This window comes from Apteryx rowi, unplaced genomic scaffold (assembly GCF_003343035.1).
Source record: "Apteryx rowi isolate R43461 unplaced genomic scaffold, aptRow1 scaffold_989, whole genome shotgun sequence".
Lineage (NCBI taxonomy): Eukaryota > Metazoa > Chordata > Aves > Apterygiformes > Apterygidae > Apteryx > Apteryx rowi.
In genome coordinates, this window is record NW_020451303.1 from 131099 (window position 1) to 136525 (window position 5427).

General features: G+C 39.2%; 1 long non-coding RNA gene across 1 annotated transcript; it reads right to left on the bottom strand.

The window, feature by feature from the left end:
* Positions 1–1447: 1447 nt before the first annotated feature.
* On the bottom strand, positions 1448–5006 carry LOC112960653. Its single transcript, XR_003251809.1, has 3 exons — positions 4814–5006; positions 4018–4073; positions 1448–3709 (listed from the first exon to the last, which is right to left on the bottom strand). It is a non-coding gene; the product is annotated as an uncharacterized LOC112960653 (long non-coding RNA).
* Between the last annotated feature and the right edge of the window lie 421 nt (positions 5007–5427).

The following is a 5427-nucleotide window of genomic DNA, read 5'->3' on the forward strand; positions in this document are numbered from 1 at the left end:
ATTGATCAGAAAAGGTAGACATATGGTATGCTGGGAAAACTGCCAGCAAGAGTACTGCTATTTTTTAAATGCTTTTAATACAAATTTCAACCTTTTTCCTGTTTTATCTATGCAGGTCTATTAGAGAAAAGAGTGCCAGCTCCTACAAGGAGTGATCTCCACTTCATATGATGGCTCTGAACATGCAGGCTGAATCCAAGTAGAAGTGAGTTACATGGAGGTGACTATTCATTGAAATGGGACCGTTTTGTCGTGAATCTCCAGGATATTATTATGTAATATGTGTAATATATGTAATATTGCAGTATTACTTGGGTATGGGAATCTCTGACTAAACCTATCCAAGTAAACTAAACAGGGCCTGGGCACTGGCAAGCAGTCAGCCTTACCATGAAAGTGTTAGCATGGTTCCTGGCACAGTTTGGCCCAGGCCAAATTACATTATTAATCTCTAGGAACACTTCAGGAGCTAAGGTAGGCACTCTGGATACAGCCATCCTCTCTGATGAGGAGGAAGGGTTAAGAGAATTTAGCTGTACGAACACCTCAGCCATGCCTATTGGACCTGGACCACAGAGTAGTCCCTAGCCCACTTTATTTAGTAATACAGGTATAGCCTTTGAGTCCTGGCTCCATTTATTCATAACTGCCTCTATACTTTGTTTCTATGACCTTCATATAATAACTACTGGGCCAACACACTGTCCACTTTGGAGCACTTTGCCAATTCCAGTGCTTGAATTCAACCAATCCAAACAAGTACAGAATGCTTTTGCATAGGCAAAAATGTTATTTTGGTTCCATACTTCTGATGCTCCCCCTCAAAGGTAGTAAAGGAGCATTACAGAGGTGAACAAATAACCTTTCATATCTGCTAATTTTGCATTGTAAAAAAAAGTCTCTGGTGTCCTGTGCAGCATGGAATTGACTTGTAACAACAACATTTGAGTTTCACACCAAAGGCAAAAGGACTTACATACTCTGACACTAGAAAAAAAATATCACACACCTCTCCAAGAATAGAAAGCTAGTGCAGCAACATAAGTGATCTGGCAGTTCTTGCAAGAGTAGCATAAACAGGAAGGGAAGAACTCCACAAATTTGATGACATGTGGTCTTTATTTTCAGAGTTGTTTGATTGACGAGTGACTGTGAAGGGGTGCTGAGTACGGGGAGCTCTGCTGATGGGCCTGGTGATCCAAAGCTGGAAGGAGTTCTAGACTGATATCATTGCTACCTGACGACAATTTTCTGGCTCTGTGGGGTACTTCTTCTGTCAGACATGCTGAGATCTGAGTGCCACCTCTCCTTCATTTCATGTGTCTTTTTTTTCCTCTTTATTTTTTTTCTCTTCTGAGTTTTCTTAAAGCATAAAATGTGTGAATGGGTATGTGCTGTAGTCTGAAATGATGAATGTGGTGTCTCTGTTTCACTTTATTTTTTATAATCCCTTTTTTATACACAATTAAAACTACCAGTAAAACAACTTGGTTCATTCTCCTCTCTGATAAGCTTAAGCTGCATGTTGAGAACTTCTTGAAAGTTCAATCTTTATGAAAAGACTACAAAGGAGCAGTGGCCAAAGTCTAAAGCCACAGCACTGTAAGACTCTCCACCAGTAAAAGCACAGACTAATGACTCACTTTCCAGAAGCGGAACAAGATTTGTAAATAAAAATAATAAATTTTTTGGAACAACTAATATGGCTGGAAAAGAAATAGATAAGATTTTGGGCACACAAGCCTTTAACTGGGTTCTTTCCCATAAGGTATTCATTGTTTAAAGCTTTAGTCTTCTAGATATTTGTCAGGAGCCTTGATTTCCATAGATGCTAAATGAATTTTAAGGGAAAAACTCAGCACTAAGTCATGTTCAGTTTACCTATAGCATGCAAAGCACAAACCCCAGAAATTATACTTGTAGCTATTCTAAATGTACTTATATTCCATGTCTCCAAAGTATCTGTTGTTTAACTTACTGTTTTGTTTTATGAAAAGAAAATGAAACATCATCAGTATAGCTGCTTAATGTTTTATTCTTTGCTGGGTATTTGGACTAGGAAAACAACAGCTTTCCTTTTGGCTGTTAGTGCTTAATTATTCAATGTTAACAGCCAAGAAGTAAGCTGTTAGCTCTCCTCCTCTTCTTCACAGCTTTTCCTTCCCTAGCAGGTCTAAATCTGTCCTTCACACATGGGAAGAGCAATCTGAATTGTAGGGATTGCATTTTGGCCTCAAAGGAAACAGCCTATGAATGACTTACAGTATTTCCTTTTAACATTGGTATGTTTGTTCTCCATTCTTTTAAAAAGATAAAGACACAGTAACAGCTTAATTTCCTGTCTTCAATGCTCTCCTTTAAATACCATCATAGATTCTTCTCCTTCACAGCTGCTCTCAAGCTAAGCTTTCTCAGTACAATTTCAGGAATGTAATGACTATTCTACCCAAATCTCTGATCCCCACTGCTAGAAAAAGTAATTCAGCTCTAAATTTGGCGATATTCCCGATCCTTCCTGAGAAGTCTTAGCAGCATGCACAACATCTAACTAGACTGACTCTAGCTAAAACAACCATTTTAAAAAGTTGTTTTGAAAGCTGGCAGATAGTAATATCAGAGGAAATTATTGTGTTTGAATCATCCCCAAATAATAACCCATAAAATAAATCACAAATTCACTATATTTCAGTCAAGTGCTTGAAGGACAAATCCAGTAATGTCATCTGCAGTAGTGCGTGAGTTGTCTTTTCCTAGACACTTAAAAAAGTTATGCATCTTGCCTCTCTAGAATAAAAGCAACTCTCATGACATAATTGCACACCTTGATTGAACAGAGCTCTCCCCTTTATTCTCGTCTTCAAAAATCTCTAGAAACAAATTCATCTGCTCCAGCTATGCATGACCAAAGGTGGGTATGTACTCTTTCGTGCCAAGTCATCCCCAGCTACTTTTGTTATATCACTCAGGGATACACAATGGCTTATGAATATTTCCTAATCTTTGCTACCAATTTGTTGCATCTGAACTGCATTTTAGACCGATTGAATTCCCACCAGTCTGTTACACTCAAAATCTTAAGATCAAAACAGACACCCTATATGCAAAACCAAGAATTTACTGTCAGTCTAATTAAAGTCTTTACAGTCTAATCAAAGAAATATTATTAGTCTAGTTACAACAGACAAGACACTAATGCTGCACAGTTCAGACTATATATAGTTACAATTGTATATACACAAACTTTTTATTATCTACCCTTTTCTTCGGTTTTATGCTTACCTTTTCACTGCCCCTCTGGGTCTTAAGATGAAGACTTAAGTAGAAGGGGAGGGGAATGGCAAGTTGTCAGCATCCAAGTCTTTCACTGGGAAGAGTACGATGTAGATGTTGATGGTTTCTTCATCCTCACTTTAGGATCTGCTTGGTGTCCTTTTTATGTTTGCTAACATGCTCTACAGCTTGCTCTGTCTTCACTGGTCTCCAACTCCATGTTACATCTGAACTTACTACATATGGTGTGTGTTACATATGTTGGATAGTGGATCTTTGTTCTCTTTGCTGTCCCTCACTGCTTTCACCCAGATCCAAAGGTTGCATTCCTTTGATGACCAGTAAGCGACCACTGTGAGCTGTGTAGAGTCCTGTAGCCTCTGGTATCATCCTGTGCCTGTACATTCAAGGTTCCTGCTGTCAACCTCTGTCTTGAATCCTGAGAATAACTACTTTTTATTAATATCTATTAGTTACAAAATACATACAACAATAAGTGTAACACCACACAGTTGCACAAAGCTAAACAAAAGCTAAAACAAAGTAGGTAATAATTACCTGGTCCTTAGACGATTGCTTTTATAGCTAAAGCAGCTGAAAGAAATCTCCAGGGAGGCCAAGCCAAGTCCAGACAAAGCCTGACAGGTCCAGAGGCCTGTGCTATGCAAAGCCCATGATCTCTTATAATCAATGGCAACACCATGTTTACTGGGCTGCAAGGCTACAACTTTTCTTTTGAATACTGACCTTGTGATAACGATCTGAAAGCCAACGGCCAAAGCGTCTCTAGTCAAATGTTGAATCTGAAAAAAAAATTTCAAGAATCTGTCTTCAAATCAGAAGTAGACATCTGACAAGTGGTGGGGAATGTGATGCAAACTCTTTCTCTTTGACATCAGATATTCAAACTCGGACTAGATTAGAAGGGACTAAACTTATCACACATCAGTCAGTCTTGATGGAACACAGGAAACAGCTGGTGACCTCACTCTAGTTCACTTCAGACAAGTATCTGAATTACTAATTTGCCTTCACACATGAAACAAGAGGGCATTTTTATTAGTAGCAAAAGAAGAGGAGCTGAAGATTTCATGGCTGTGAAGAGCACTGTATACAGCTCTTTGGTCCAGGTGAAAGCATACTTCTCAGCCAAAGTCAAGTGTTCACACTCCTGTAAGGTGCTCACTGCTCCCTCTCCAGCTCACTGTTCGGAGTGATCCTAACTGGAAGACTATTGTACATCAAGGAGTTAATCTGAGTAGGTGCAATCTTGTGCTGTGCTGTGCTATGCTACACATATAGCTTTGCCTTCAGGCCTGTGCTGTGCTGCACATATCCCTCGGTCACAGGATAAACTCAGCAGGCTAATTGTAATTGAGGAGCCTGTAGGCAGCTCCCACATGCGTGTCCTTGTCTTTATGTTGAAGTGAAGCAGCAAGTTCTCATGTGACCATCTTTTTGTTTGACAGTAGAAATGACGAACAGAATTGTTTTCCTCTATGAAAATCCTATTAGAGCTCTAAAGAACAAAATGTCAGCAAACCTGTCCACAGATGGGATCTGCAGTGTGCGCCATGCCCTGATTGGAGGTCCATCCAGTGCTGCACAAATGGGGGTTCCCAGCATCTGAAGGGACGTAAGATTATCCATACTATCTTCTTTTTCCATCCAGTGTGAGCTCCAATAAATGGTATGTTAATCAATACTTTAAGGAGCCTGAATGCTCTTCCTCCTGAGATCATAACAAACACCAGCCCTGGTACACTACACTCACAATACAGGAATAAACTGCAAATGCAAGTCTCCAGGACAGTCAACATTTTCTTCAACCTCTGCCTGTATATCCAACCAAGAATGCAAATTTAAATTGTGGCTCACTATATCTGCCCTTTCTTTCCATTTCAATATGTGTCACTTTGAAAGGATGGGTGTTCCTGATCATGTAACAATAATTTAAAAAAAAATCTATGAAATCCATATAACCCTTAGCTTAGCCTTTACCCTTTCATGTCCTTTTCTTGTGAGGCTCTCTTATTTGAAGAGATAAATTACTATCAGACACTGAATCTCATATCTCACGGAAGAGAGAAAAACACCTTTATTCCTATTATCCTCCTTCATTTTTAACCTAACATTTCCTAATCTGCATTTTCAGGT